The sequence below is a fragment of the Gastrolobium bilobum genome, unplaced genomic scaffold, assembly GCF_033153095.1.
Source record: "Gastrolobium bilobum isolate Gb01-03AN ecotype WA unplaced genomic scaffold, APGP_CSIRO_Gbil_v1 utg28220, whole genome shotgun sequence".
NCBI lineage: Eukaryota > Viridiplantae > Streptophyta > Magnoliopsida > Fabales > Fabaceae > Gastrolobium > Gastrolobium bilobum.
The window spans coordinates 44,116-60,489 of NW_026896084.1; positions in this window are offsets into that span (position 1 = coordinate 44,116).

The following is a 16,374-nucleotide window of genomic DNA, read 5'->3' on the forward strand; positions in this document are numbered from 1 at the left end:
AAGCGTATCTAAAGTAGTGGCCAGGAATCGCTCTATCAAATGCTCTAACCTCATTGGCTACATTTTTCTTTTCTTTTTCTTTTTTTATTTTGCGTTTCAGATTTCGGTGCCGTCGTTTTGAGGTTCGTTACGTCGGGTTCCTCGTGAGCTGGGTGGGTCCCACGAAGGGCCTGTTTGGTGGCTGAGGTCGTTTTAGGGGTTGCTTTCAGACGGGCCTGGCGTGGGCTCAGAGCCTTTTACATTGTGTTCGTTGTTTATCTAAGGAGGATGAAAAGACGGATATCTGCATATAAAAATACGAAAATGGTTTTCTTATGTTTAGGAAAAAATTTCTCAGTAGAAATAAAATTATAAGTGAGACTCACAGATAAAAGGAGAGAAAAAAAATAGAGGTGGAATCCACCTCTTTTTTATGTGTAGGAAATTGACTTCTCTTATATAACATAAGATAAATATAACTCAAAAAAATAATGAGAAATACCAGTAGTATGTTATAGGAGATTAGTATCTCGTGTTATAGACACAAGGTATATGAGGTTCACTTTTTTTTTTTTTTTTTTTGAAAATGAGGTTCACTTTTTAAAAACAATAAAAAAAACAAATAAATAAGTGGGTCATACATGTTTTATGTCTTTGACATAAGATACTAATATCCTACAACATGAGACTAAAAATTAAAAATAAATATATCAAAATAAAATAAAATATTAAAAATGTTTCTGGTTTGGGGTTATTGGGTCGTGTTGTGCATTACAAGAATTAGAGAAGGTATTTCCCTAATTTGATTCCATGAAATAACGGGAGAGGTTATAGTTAATACTTCTTTTTCTTACTACTTTTATTACTAAATTTTAATCGTTGATTTCCGCCAATCTAACAGTTATAATTTATTGAAAATTAATAATTAATTAATAAATATGACCCAATAAATTATAACGGTTAAATTGACGGATATCAAAGGTTAAGATCTAATAGTAAGAGATAGTAAAAAAGACAGTTAGTAACTATAACCTCTCCATAAAATAATTGCTATTAACAAAAGTGGAGGAAGCAAAAGGGCTGGCAATATGGGCTGGCCCGCCCCGGCCCACCCCGGCCCGCCATTGGCCCGCCAAAAACGGGGCGGGCCAACCCGTCCCGTTTTGACAAAATGGGCTAGACTTTATAACCCATCCCGTTTTATAAATGGGCTGGCGGGCTGCGGGCCAGCCCGCCCAAATTAAAAAAAAAATCCTAAAATAAAAAAAACCCATAAAAATCTGCATAAAAAACACAAATTACAAACTGTTAATTAACCATAAGTCATCGTTATCAGTAACTAAAAATTAACGGGAAGGCCAGCATAACAAGGAACAAACTATATACCCAAATAATGCATAAATCAAATTACAAGGAAACAAACAAAACGAGAATTAGAAACGAATAATACCCAATTGAGTTTCCCTTATCCCTCACCCACCAAGTGAAACACTAAACTAAATCTTAGTAAACAATAATTTTCCACAGTGAAAATCAACAATAAGTAAAAGCTCGACCATTCCGGTGAATTGATGGACATCCCTAGAACAAGCTCAAACGCCAAACCAAGCAATTCATGTCCAATCGCAACCAGTGGCTTCATGAGTCACGAATTTTAAATAAAAATGAAACAACTTTTTCAGTTTTTAGTAATTACAAATTACAAATGCTTTTTTAGTAATTTATTATTGATGATGATAATAATAATAATAAACAAAGCTTTTTCTTAAAAAAAAACCAAAGACCCAAAATAACCTGTCCTAGGAACGTCGCACGACAGTGTTTGTGAGTGGCGAAATCTGTGAACAGCGGTTGTGCAGAGGCGAGAATAGCATAAACAAATTTGGAGTCGCTTGGTCTCTCTCTGAAAAACGACGGAAACAGAAGCACAATCTTATAGGAAATCCAAATCGGCGAAAACAGTGGGCAACGGAATGGGGAGGAGCCAAATCCAAATCCTTTCAAACGTCTTCATTTCTATTGCTGCGCATAATAATCAGAAGAAAGAGAAACGCATAGGAAATGACTGGTGAGTGGTGATAAACCAAGACGAGGAGCAGACTGGTGAGGATTGAGGAATAGCGGCGACGAAGAACGGGGAGAAAACGAAGGGGAGCTGCTAACTGAAGTTTAGAATTAGGGCAAATAAAAGATAATTTAATTTTTGTACTTTTATTTTTAAGTATAAAAAAAATTAAATTTTTAAATATTAAAAATAATAACCCGTCGGGCCAATCCGGCCCGACCCTTTATCAACCCGTTTTATTTCATATGTAAACGGGGCGGGCTACATTGGGTTAGTGGGTTGAGATTCATAACCCAACCCGTCAACTTGAGTGGGTTAAACGGGCTGGCCCGACGGGCTCAGCCCATATTGCCAGCCCTAAGCAAAAGTAACGAAGGTGTGGCATTTGCAAAAAGTTCATTTGGAGCCTTATATGATTCAGTTTAACCAAATGTTTAGGATTGTTTACTGTTTATATATATATTTTTTCCTATAAAAAACTGCTTTATATTTTTTTAAGTAAATTAACCTCTTTTATTGCCAATGTATGGAATGGATAATCTAGAGGTTGGGTTAGTTTGTGGGAAAAAAATGTATAACAATTAATATTATTTCATTTGATTTTGGAGAAATTATTTATCAAGCCAATCTGATCAGGAATGGATTGGTTTGGTTCGAAATATCATGTTCGTATTCCTTTAAAAAAAATAAAGAAAATTCCTAATAACCATTGGTTAAAGTGATAAGAAATTTTCGATGAAATTTTATTTTTGTGAATGACCCAGGGAGGCAACAATCAGAACACATTTTTTTAAATAACCAGCCTCAAAATGATGTATTTCAACATATAGTCAAACATAAAAAAATAAAAAATAAAAAAAATCACATCTAAATATTCAAGTATCTCATGCGATTTGATGAATTATTATTTTATTTTAATTTGATTAAATAGAAACCTTAATCGGGAGAAATGGTTACTGGGAAACAAATTTGTATTTAATTAATATGCTTTATGTACTATACACCTAATATGCTACTTATTGTTAGTTTTATAACAATTTAATAACACAAGTCTTGAAAAAAAAATACAACACAAGTCTATACCTATTGAGTGAAGATTTGATCAATTCAAATGTTCTATTAAAACAGTTACATCTTCTTGCTTTCTTCCATTATTTTTAATTATTTTATTTTATTTGCTTTTCTAATAACATCATTTCTTTTAATGAAGACATATAGACATTCTTGTGTTTAATTGATAGTCCTGAACAAAAGGAACTATATTACATGACATTAGCCATGATAGGTTTTGTCAAATCACTAGCAATCACATTAATTGGGCATGGATGATGTATTGATAGCTAGATATCGCTCATTTTATTTGTAATAGTAAAATAGGATTTTTCATGTTACCACAAATGTATTGAGAATCTACAAGGTCATACACGTAGAATTAAAGCTTGCAAAACAAGTCTAAATTGTCAGGTTAACCCATTTAATCGCCTTAAAAATTAAAATGGGTAGGGTCATTGTTGTCAAAAATTAGTGTAAAAACGTAAAAATTTACGTTTTTACGTTTTTACTAGAGTGGTGCGTGTTAAAACGCAAGTAAAAACTATCCTTGATAAAAACTGGTAAAAACATCGTGTAAAAACGTTAAAACGGTAAAAACTTACGTTTTTATCGTTTTGACCGTTTTTACTTAAAACTAATTTTTTTAAAAAAGATTTACAAAAAAAAAGAAATTAAAAAAAACCAATTTTTGTTTTCCCTATGCACAATATCTTGATATCTTTTGTTTGGATATATGTCTTTTATAATTAATTATGTCTTATAAAGCTGATATTTTATTATAAGTTATGCTATGAGAATCGTTTTGTATTTTTGGATCATTGTGTGCATTGAAAGAAGTGGAATTATATTGATGAGTGATGATTCAAAATCTGCAGAGCGTATGAAGCAGTTAGAGCATATTGGTTATCTATTACTTGTTACTTATTAGTTATCACTGTTTATAATTTTGATACTTGGTTATAAAAAAAAATTCCTTTTTGATAGATAAGTGGCTCAACACACATGTTTATTACGTGATATTTTTTTACATGCATATATATATATATATATATATATATATATATATATATATATATATATATATATATTGTATCTTGACCTTAAGTAGTAGAAAGTAAAAACTTTACATTTCATGTCGTTTCTACGTTTTACGTTTTTACCAACCCTTTTCTTTCTACGTAGAAACTCGAGTTTGACAACATTGGGTAGGGTTTGTCGAACTACCCTTTTCTTTTTCTTTTTTTAATTTAGTACATCAAGAATGGTTTGTGAAACTTACACCTCAATTTTCAACTAAACCTTAATTGATCTCTTTAATCTCTCCCTCTCTATTGTTGTCATTGTTATTCTTCAAGCCATCAATCTTTTTCCATCTCTTTGTCCCTCTCGCTTGCGAGCTACACGATATCTACGCTTCTAGGTAAGTCCCACTTCTTTAATTAAGTCACTCATTCACTAAACCATCCATGATATTATCTTCTTATTCATTCTCTTTCCTTTCACATTATTTTGTTTGAATTAAAAGAGAACAAAACCAAAGAAGATGGTGACTATGGTGAAGGGAAGAAGCCATCTTAGAGAACATTGAAGGATTCTCAAGTTTCATCCATTGAGAAATAATTTTGAGCCTCTGTTTACAACCCCCTTTTATGAATCCATATTTATTATGAATCCTTATTAAATATGGTTATGCAGTTACAAATTGACTCACTCAAATCTCCTTACTCCCCTTTTTAGTTCGTTTTAGAGTAAAATCTTTTTTTGGGGGGGGGGGGGGGGGGGTTTGTTTTGTTAAGTGACATCCTTCTATTTCTATTTGATTCTTGCATGTGTGTTTCTAATAATGTTAAATCATATCAAAAGGTGGTAGCCACAGAGACGAGTAAATGAAAAGAAAAAGGTTCCTAATATGTCACTTTTGAGAGAGGTTTAATATCTTTATTCCTGACACGCTCCTCATTCAGAATTAGTCTCATAGCCAGCTCAAAAAGTCGAAGCTTATGGGGATACTGGAAGAAGCTAACTCGCCTCAAAGAAGTAATTACAGTTGAGTTAACCAAAAAAAAATTAATGTTAAATCATTCTTATACAACCCATTGAATGCTTGAATTCTTACTTTTGATTTCATTATTATAATATATATAAAGTATATTATATGGGATTTGCATTCATGCTGTTACAGGATCGATGAATAGTTTTCCTACAAAAACATAATTATGGTGGGGCTAATTTAAAAAAAAAAAAAGAAAGAAAAATAAATGGAAAGAGGGATTTTCGATGTATCAGCCGGATATGTTTTCATTGTTATGTTACATGACAATTAGATTTCCCATATTATATATCAATTGCATACTGTATATATTCCCTACTTTAATGACATAAACCAATTATTTCTAAGAAAAAAAACAAGATTCTTAGTGTGTACAAGGCAATAAAAAATGTTTGATTTGATGGTTAAACCAACTAGTGCAGGCCATGTTCTTAACACTGGTTTAGGGAAAGTAACATTTAAAAATTTACACAGAAAAGCCAGATTGATATTCTTCTCTTGAGTTTGTAAACTTCCTATTCATTTTCATTCATAAAAGAGAGGAAATAATGAAAGAAAAAAATAAGTCATAAAGCCAATTGGCTTGTTCGTTGCATAATATATAGAATGTACAATTAAAATATTGATGTGGTTCTGGCATATGGCAAGTGCAATATTTATTCAAGTAATAAAGTTAAAGAGTAGAGGGTCGTTCCTATAAGGACTAGAGAAAACATTCATGTGCAACAATGGTGATTTCTATAAGAGTAGAGAACTTGGGATGGGATCCTTGCAAGGAAAAATCAAAGTTTTGGGGTGTAAATATAGATATTAAAGAATGCAAAAAAAGAAATTAAGAATGAGATGTGTCAGGAAAATCCAAGGAGGAGCCTGTGGCAGGGGACCACACTAATAGGCGAAGGTTACACCACTATAACAAGTGGATCCGTCACCATGTCTCAACCTCAAACCTTTAGACATTGGGTTAATGGGTTCATCCACTTATGTTCACTTCACTTAGTCCATTACCAATCAATGTGGGACTTATCAGACTTGAATATCCCAACAGTCTCCCCCTCAAGTGTGAAACCCAACTTGATATGTTCTCCCTCAACCGAGTACCCCAGGGCCCAAGTACTCAACTCGCCTACTAGCCAATCACTAGGCTAGCTCGAGCCCAACTCGGCTCTGATACCATTGACAGGCGAGTCCAGGGGAAGGTCGTGGCAGGGGACCACCACCAATGGGCTAAGCTAATCCAACCATAGCAAGTGAGTCCGACACCACATCACAACCCAAAATCTTAAGGCATTGGGTTCAGATGTGGTGTCGAATTCACTTGGTGTATTTGATCAGCTTAGCCCATTAGTGGTGGTCCCCCGCCATGGGCTTCCCCTGGACTCGCCTATCAATGGTATCAGAGCCGGGTTGGGCTCGAGCTAGCCTGGTGATTGGCTAGTAGGCGAGTTGAGTACTTGGGCCCTGGTATACTCGATTGAGGGGGCCGCCTGACAATATGAGATAAGCTTGTAAGTAGAATTTGATCTATTTATCTTCCCGTTGCTATGAGAAGGAACAACTAAAACATATTCTAAATGCTTTTAATGCTTGACTTCTATCTCTACAATATATTTTCATGTCACCAATCAAATTTGCTAACGCTCTTGAGGTGAAACACCATTTTGATCCAATAAAGAATATAACGGGCTATCACTCGCAACTCCAATGGTCAAGCATAAATAACATAAATTATTGCTCCTAGGTTGATATATGTGTGATCCCAAGTTAATAGGTGGCATACATCTGTGTGGTAGTATCACCAAGACCAAGTTTATATGCGCACGGCTAGCAATTTAAGATACTCCTTTGGGAATGATTTATAAGTGGTCAATTGGTAAACACTTTAAAAACAAAACAATACTACATTAATAGAGGGGAAAATATATTGAATTATAATAAATCAAACTACAACAAAGATCTAATGGCTTTAATCATCTCCTATCTCAAATGAAAAATAAAAGCATAATAAAGAAAGAAAGAAAAGATTGGAAAGGCTCCAAAGGAGTTTGGAGACATCTCGATCCTTTCCCTCAAAACTAAAACTAATACAAAAATAAATAAATAAGAATCCAATACAATATAGAAAACTCTCCATTAGCTATGTAAGACTATATAAAGATTTTCAAGAATTATAGTCTTGTACCATCTCCTAAGAAGGGAGCAAAGCTCTTTCAAACAACTCATATCCTCTATTTATAATATACATAAACATCTCTTGCATGTTTGTTATTGTCATTTGAACAATTACTCACTAGGTGGGATTCAACTTTTGGTCTCTATTATGATTGCTCAGCCCATATGATTTGGGTAAGGGAACGAACCAGGAAGCAAAATGGTGCCCATGTTGAGTTTCTAAGAGGAGTTGCTAATCCTTTGGAAATTAAGGTTGGACATCTCATCATGAGTTGCTAATCATGTCCAACCCTTAATTATCAAGGATCAGCACTCCTGTTAGAAACTCAAAATGAGCACCACCAGCTGCCTGGTCTATTCCTTAACCCAAATTATATGAGCTAAGCAATCATGATAGAGATCACAAGTTGAATCCAACCTAGTGAGTGATTGTTCATATGGCAACAAGAAATGCTAATAAGATGTTCAAAACTATGTTGTTTTCATTATGGGACGGTCCACCGTGAACCTAGCAACAATCATGAATCCAAGAACCTCATCAACTTGGTTAGTAAGCTCTTGGTACCTGTCATGCGAAGAATAGATTTAATTTACCTCAAGCCACACATATAATTGAAGATAACATACATAAACCTTGAAATAAATAAAGAAAAAAGAAAGAAACAAATATCATCACACTCATCATATCAACTATTACACAAAAAGTAGTGAAAGAGCAATAATGTTATTTATACACTATCTTAAACAACATTATTATACATCGTCATTTTCAAATAATAAAACAACAAATGCATACATCACAACACACTCTAACTTTGCTTTTTTTTTTTGTTGTAAATAACAACACGCTCTAACTTTAACCTTATTTGTAACACATACAAAATTAAATACACATAAGGTTAGGGGCAGATATCAAACAAAATAATACAAAACAAATTATTTTAATTTGACAGGACTTCAAAACCTAAACAACTCCATAGCCACCAAAGTATGAAAGCAAACAAATTATAAAATGACAAGCGCAATTTTAAGTTGTGGTTTTAACCATATAGAGTGATGGGTCTATATTTTATACCCCTGTTGTGCTTGATATGGCATAAATGAGCTCTTTGCACCACTGTTTTGGGTTTAAAAAGTTTAAAAAATCTGAATTACTAATGTATTTGGCTGTTTTGAAAGAAAAAAAAAACATTGCAAAGCCACTTACTAATGGATAAAAAGTGAAAAAGACTTGCATTTCTCAATGGCCCATTATCTCACCTTTATTTCTCTCTTTCTTGTCTCACTTTTCTTTTCTCTCTTTAAGCAGAAAAATAGTGCAGAAAAATAAGAAAAAACCTACCAAAGGTTTCAAAAGTGAAGCCCAACAAAGTCCAACCCAAAAGCAAGAAAAAAGAAGGGGGTACAAGTGAAATCTTAACATGAAAACACATTTTCAGCACCCAAAATAATAGCAACGTCTTCAGCCATGGCTATTGGAAGAAAGAGAAAGTGAGAAAAAGCTTCTCGCGTGCAAAGAAAAAATGGGAATCACACCATCCTTGAAGGCAATCAGATGTTAGACAACTAAACACCTGTGGATGAAGATGCAAGGATGAGAGCCATTGATAAAGAAAGAGGGGGTTGTCATATAATTTTTTTAGATCTATAAAAGGGAGAAAAATAAGGAAGAAAAAGCATGCACCCTTTTGGTGGAGGAAGGGTGAGGGAGGGTGATGTCTCAAGCTACTCCACCACCACCATCACCTTTTTCTTTCTTTTACCCATCATCATCATCTTCTCTTTATTTATTTTATTTTATTTTTTGGTTATAGACCCTCTTTGGGGGAGGGTGAATGGGATGACGCCATTGAGCTATCCTAACCATGTTCTTTTTCCTTATCTTTCTCTTCTACACTTTTTCTTCCTTTTCCTTTTGTAATTTTCTATTTTATTGTAGTTATAGTGTTCTTTTTACTTTTGTTGTTTTCTGTATTTGTGGTTCAACTGTGCTTTTTAGCATGAACTGACCACTTTTTAGAAATAGGTAAGTTGTAGTTCCCAAATGTTGTAATTTGAATGTTGGTTTATACTTGTCAATGAATTTTGATGTTTTGTGCTTTTATATATTGTATCAAAGGAAATTGAACATAATCTGAGAAAGTAACTTTCATAAGGAAGGGATTTTAGATTGCAAAACATTAAGTGGAAGGTGAAGAGGGTGAAAACACTTTCACCGGTTGCCTTAAGAATAAGGAACCACCACGTTCATTAAGGTTCTAATCTGTGTAATTGTTGGAAACAAAATCGCCATAGGAATATGGGGTTTTGTAAACCATTTTAGTCTAAGAGTTTAAGGAATCAACGTTGGCAATGAAAAGTGACCTGAACAAATCAATTGGATGAGGCATTGAGCCAAGATTCAGGTGCAGTGTTCCGGGAATCAGTAAACCTGTTACTGCGTTCCTGTTTCTTTATTTACATTCCTGCATCTTTGTTGTTTTAATAAGAATACTGCATGGCGTTTATAATAATCCTAATTTGGGAATTTGAACTATTGAGTTGATGAAGAGTTTAATCATAATTAATATAGGCTAATTATACAAGAACTCTAATTAGGTGAATAAAATCACTTTTTGGCAAAAGTGCAATTAATAAAAGTTTTGGGATAAAAATGCAATTAGACAAAAGTTATCCGAAACTTGGAGATAATGTAGTGAGACATTATTAAACCACATTGGTGAATGATAAAATTATATTGAGATGATTTAAATCATGTCTTGGAAGTTAATTTGAAGAAGGGACACATAGATAAGATAATTACTTAACTTGTTACTTTGACTTTTTTTTTAAAGTTGATTAAGACTTTTAAGTAGATGTTTACCTAAGTTTTTCACTTCATTTTTGTGTCTTCCTCCTTGGTAAATCGAAAGCCATTGTTGTGAGCTTGCATAATCACATTTTGATTTAGCCAACATAATCACTTGCAACCTTCATGAAAAATATTTAGAATCACCTAGTGATCATATGAGAGTAAGTGAAACAATGCACCTAGAGATAAATTTATCTCTTACAGACCTATTAGAGTGAGTGAAACCCTGTGAGGAGAAGAGAGGGAGAAAGAAAAAGGGCCCAGCTCCCTATGTCTACATGAGATAACTTTATCTCCAACTTGCAAGAGAAACATTAAACCCTAACTAAAATTATTAATTGTTTTTTGGTATAAAAAAGACCTTCTCTAATACTAGCTTTTATTGTTTGGTAAGGATACCAAATTTGATCTTCTATTAAAGCAAAGTCCTAATCTAGAGTCCATTCAAATGGTTTTAAGCCAATACGAAAAAATAATAAGAATTATTTTTGCCTTTTCCAATATGACAATACAACCACTTTGAGATATTTCCTTTTCTACATAAATATATTAAAAAGGAAACAATCCATATCAAAATAAATGTGGACATGTACTAGCATGTTAGTGGTATGTTTGGTTATTTGCATCTAAGTCTAATTGAATATAATTGTTATTTGAACTTTAAAGTACTTGTATTGCTTAGTAAAACATAATTATATTTGTTTCTCCCACATGAAATCAAGATTGATGGCATGACAAGATCTGATATATTTTTGAGTCATGAAGCATTATGGTACATCAAATTATCAAATTTACATTCATCTCAAGTCTTTTACTTATTATTTATGCCATAAAACCAGTGTTAAAAAATTGGATTGCACAAGCTGACTTATCCATAAAATTGAACATTTTCAATGGTTTAGCACACACCAACAATCCTTTTTTTCGTAGATTCACCTGGTTCATTAAGCATCCCTCTTAGAAAGTTATTACTTATGTTATCAAAATGGGGAACACATATTTATGAAATTTATAAATGATATACATTATGTTACAATAATGAATTCCTAATTAAGAATTCAAGTATTCAATGGATCTTATAAGGACACATAAACATCATTAGAAACATTCATGGAAAAATTGAATAAAAGAATGTCACCTTTTTTTATCAAATTTTTACTCCAAAATGAATTCAAAAACGAAAAAGATTAGAGTTTTGAGTTGCTCAATTTACAATTACATAAGCAAATTTCATAGGAATTTGAAATGAGGTTTTAAACGAAAGCTTAAAGTTACCTCTTAATAGATAAGCTCAAGAATACTTCAAAATTTCTCTAAGGTGGCTTCCTCTATTCACCACAGTCACGATCTTCTTGGATATCGTTCCCTTTCATTCAAATGAAAAGGAAAGGGGAAAAATTAGAAAATAGTATCAGGGATAGTTTAGTTAATGAGTTACTCAGTTAAAAAATAGTTACTTACCAGGGAGTGAAGAAGGTCAAGTAGATCACCAGTGAGAGGGGACAGAGAGATGGAGAGAGATTAATGGCTTGATGAACGATAGTGGCAACAACAGAGAGGGAGAGACTAGAGAGATCGATTAGGGTTTAGGTGAAAAGTGAGGTGTAAGTTTCATAATACATTCTCAACTTACCGAGCGTTACAAAAAATAAAGAAAAAGTTAACTTGATTGGTCAACTCATCTTGACCTGGGCCTAACTTATTTTGTTTATGTAGGGCAGGTTATGGTGGACTGATAGATCCAAAACTATAACCCAACCCACCAAGTTTTGCTAGCTTTATTCCCACATGTTGAGAATGGTCTATATGTTATATTTGTACTAAATTTTAGAATTGAATTTTGTCCAATAAACTTGTTTGTTAGTTACTTTTTTTATACTTTTTGACTTTTTTGTACCATTTCGTGCAAATTTGTTTGATCTATAAAATGTGTTGGTGTTTTAATCCTATTTATAAAAGGTCGATCAATTCGTCTCGCCTTTTTTTAGTATATCAAGGCAAGTTAAACCAGGTCAACTCATATTATCAGTTGTAGTTAAAAGGGATTGAAATTCAAATTCATGAGATGAATTGAATTTGGATCCTAATGTAGGTACAATATTTAGTTAGATTAAATTTTCCATCCAAATTAAAGAGCATACACAAAATTCTGACCAGGTTTGATTATGAGTAGGTAATTCAATTTTAAATACTTTAATTACATTTATTAGATTGAAAGTATCTTTGAGATTGGTAGAGAAAATTAGTGACAATACACTGCATGAACATTCACCATATGCATGCCAAATTATAACACACATGTAAGGGCATGATCATTTGATACGTGTCAAATTAAAAGTTTGAGACTTCACCTTATCCGTTGATTTTTGCCAAATCTAAAGATGGTAATTTATTGAGAATTAATAATTAATTAATGGATACAATCCAATAAATTATAGTCATTAGATTTGCTAAAATCAACGATTTAAATGAGATGTCAACACTACTAAAAAATAGATTATTTGCGATGGTAAATATAACAACCCATTGTACACCGTTTATAATATCATTAATTATGATATTAAATGCAGTTACAATCACTCTAGTTCATTTAAAAATACGGAAAAACTTTTTCTTTTTAATACCGTTTACAAAATTCTTACGTTTAGAAAATATCTGTATTAAATATTTATCAACAGTGATCATAAATGAAATACAAATGCAAAAATATAATTTCTAATGCTTAACTATCATATAATACCCATCTAAGGTAGCTAGGTGGTTCCCATAAACCAACAAAGTGTAATTATACAATTTGACATTTTTCCTCTGTGAGGTAACTACGATTTTATTTAACTGCAGACAAACCAACCTACCAATAAAAATAATTTTTTGATATGTTAAATTAAACTCTTGTAGCTTTCCAGCTAGGTATCATGAGCCTTAATTGCAGTTGTCAAGCCCTGGGAATGTCCGTTGCAAGATAGACGTACAAAATTGCCAAAACTGCACTGACGGGCTCACTAACATCCCTCACTGCTTTCAAAACTAAAGGAGTTCTACTAATCCAATTGCTTTCAAATTTTTATACAAAATAGTAGATACCATGATCTTTAATTAGATATATAATAAGCCTAATTTGGGTAAGAACTGAGAGAGATATGAATTTTACAAAAACGTGGATAGAAGTTGTGACTTACAGTGCAGGACAAGACAGTATGTCTTCAATTGAAAACTGGGTAGTTTCTATAACTATAAATAACACCAAATTTTAGGAAATATAGTTAACATCCTAAGCATTAAATTAAGGTACAACGCTCCTTAATTTGACAACTATGGATGAAGATATAGTCTTCCAAAGTTAAGTGAAACTCTGGCCAATTTCTTAGAAATTTTGACAACATCTCCTTTGTTTCACTAACTAATCCCATTTATACAAGTGTGTTCCATTTTTAAAAAGGTACCTAATTGACCATAGGGTGGCACACAAAAGTTCAACATATCTTTGTGCTCTTACAACTCACAATATACATCAATTGAATCATTACTTAAGCCTCAAGATATCATCAACAACTTACTTGTTTTACACGTTATTATCCATTTCACACACATAATTCTATTTTCATGCATTCACCATAATAAAGCAAGAGTAAATACCCTTTTTGGTCCTCAGCAAATTTTACGATGCCCGTTTTAGTCCCTAGCAAATAAAAAGACCCATCGTGGTCCCTAAGAAATTCAAAATGGATCCATTTTAGTCCTTTTGAGGACTAATATGGGTTTTTTTAGAATTTGTGAGGGACCACAATTTCAACTAAATGGTTCCATTTTGAATTTCTTAGGGACCACGATGGACCTTTTTATTTGCTAGGGACTAAAGCGGGCATCGTGAAATTTGCTGAAGACCAAAAATGGTATTTACTCATAAAACAACACCATTACCTAGAATAGGCCTATTGCCCTTCCATCACATATATCAATATTTAATTACACAAGGTCCTCAAGTGATGCAATTAAATTTACAACAACTAAATAAAATTAACTATTACAAATCATTGTCACCTACAACATATTACAAAACATAACCAAAATGATGACTACATGACTTAGATACAAAAGCATGAACAACCCTAAGCATGACAATATCCCACATGCAAGACCAATGTTCATGTACTAAGTCATTAATACATAGGATGTAGTTAATCAAAATGCTACAATAATCCAAAATGCTAGGCAATCTCCATGTCCACCAATGAAGGCCTAGGCGGACCTCTTACCCAAAGCCTCTCTAGCCGCATTAGTGGTACCTGAAATATAATCCCCATAACGCGGGGTGAGATTTGACAATCTTAGTAAATCAATGGTCTTGGAGGGTCATTCCACCCAATAGCTCACTCAAATGTAAAATAGTAATAATACACATATAATAAAGCATACATCAAACAATCAAAACCAGGTTCACATCCAAAAACATATTCCCGGGATATAATTCAAGGCACTCATCATATAACTCCACAAACATTCCTAATACCGCTCCCAAAGTGAAGACAACATTATGATATCATACCAACTAAAACTCCCTACGAAGGCCTATCTAGTGGAAGTCCTTTTAATATCTTTCTAATGCCCAGAGATACATGTATATCACACATATACCAAACAACATGTCAAAATGCATGAACATATTATATCATATACTATTACAGTTCATAAATTCCAATTACTACCCCAATGGGCGTGATCGAGCACACACGTGGATTAATCTAAGGACAAAGGGTTTACCTCTTTGCAAACTCCTCATTGCCAAGCAAGCAATCCACAACACAATTTATACCAAGTCACCTATACAAGGTAATTTTTCCAATTATCATTTGCAATCAACTCAATGATTATTCAAAATTGCAAACATATAGAAATTTAAGTCCAATGACTTACCTAATTTTACACCAAGTAAAGTGTTCAAACTTCCCCCAAAGCTTGATTCAATATCAAGTAGTCACTTGACTTTAAGCTACATCATCACACAATCTAATTAGTCAACATCAAACAACTAATCAAGGTCTTAAAATTACATGAACTCAATACTCATTCATGCCCCTATTTTCGGCCATCACCCTATAAACTATACCATTGCTGAATTTCGTTATTTTCTATCATCAAATTTAGGTCCTCAACATCCCAAATACGCATAATTACAATTAATAATAATTTCCACTTTATTTTTCATCACTAAGTACGAGATATACTCAGCAATGGGACATTCCCTCCATCTAATTCACAACCCACCAGCATGGTCATCAATTTTCGAAATTGTTTGCCTAAAAATTTAGAAAAATAGTCTTTGGTAGGAAATCCATATAAAATCAAAAACTTGGCCAAAATACAAATAGTTTATGGTAGAAAGTAGACATCTAGGGATTCAAATTGATATATCGTTTGCCCCATTTGGAGGTCTACAACTTCAGAAATAAATTTTTTAAACTACCAAGCAGACTTAACACATGACAGATTTTCGAAAATAATTAAGATGGCCCAAATAACTTCTCAAGACATTTCATCCATTAAAATCATCATCTAACCTCATACACCATTAATCCATCCAAACCTATGTTAAACTCCACATCTAAACATCTCATTACATCATCAAATTCTTCATAATTTCACTACTTTTTCATCATGAATTTTTGTCCAAGTGTCATAAACAATGCCTTTTATTGGCTTTTCACCATTTATTTGTCATTGTAAACACAAAACTCCAAAGAAGAAGGCCATCCAACCTCTCCAAACAACCCCCACACATGACCATAGTCAAGAACAACAAAGATTTTCGATCTATAAGAAAACTCAATGGAAATCAAGAAGTCTTACCATGAATGTGGATAGAATCACCTAAGGATTAATTTTCAAGCTTCCATTGAACCAATGCATTAACCTTCTTCAAAATTCAGATTTGGGGTGCCACTTTCACAAACATTTTTCTTTCCACACACAAGCTTTCAAGGGATTCTAGCTTATAGGTTTTTTCTCCATGAGTTTCTAAGCAACTTTGCTTCCAACCAATTGAATTTTGGTTGAGAAATAAATGAGATAGGTTTTCAAGCTCTCTTTGCACCTTCAATGGTGTTCCATGGTCAGCACTCAAGAAGGAGGGTCACTGGTTGGAGAGTGAAAATGCAATGGAAGAGTGTTTAAGTGATTTTGTACACATAGACATGGAAATGACCA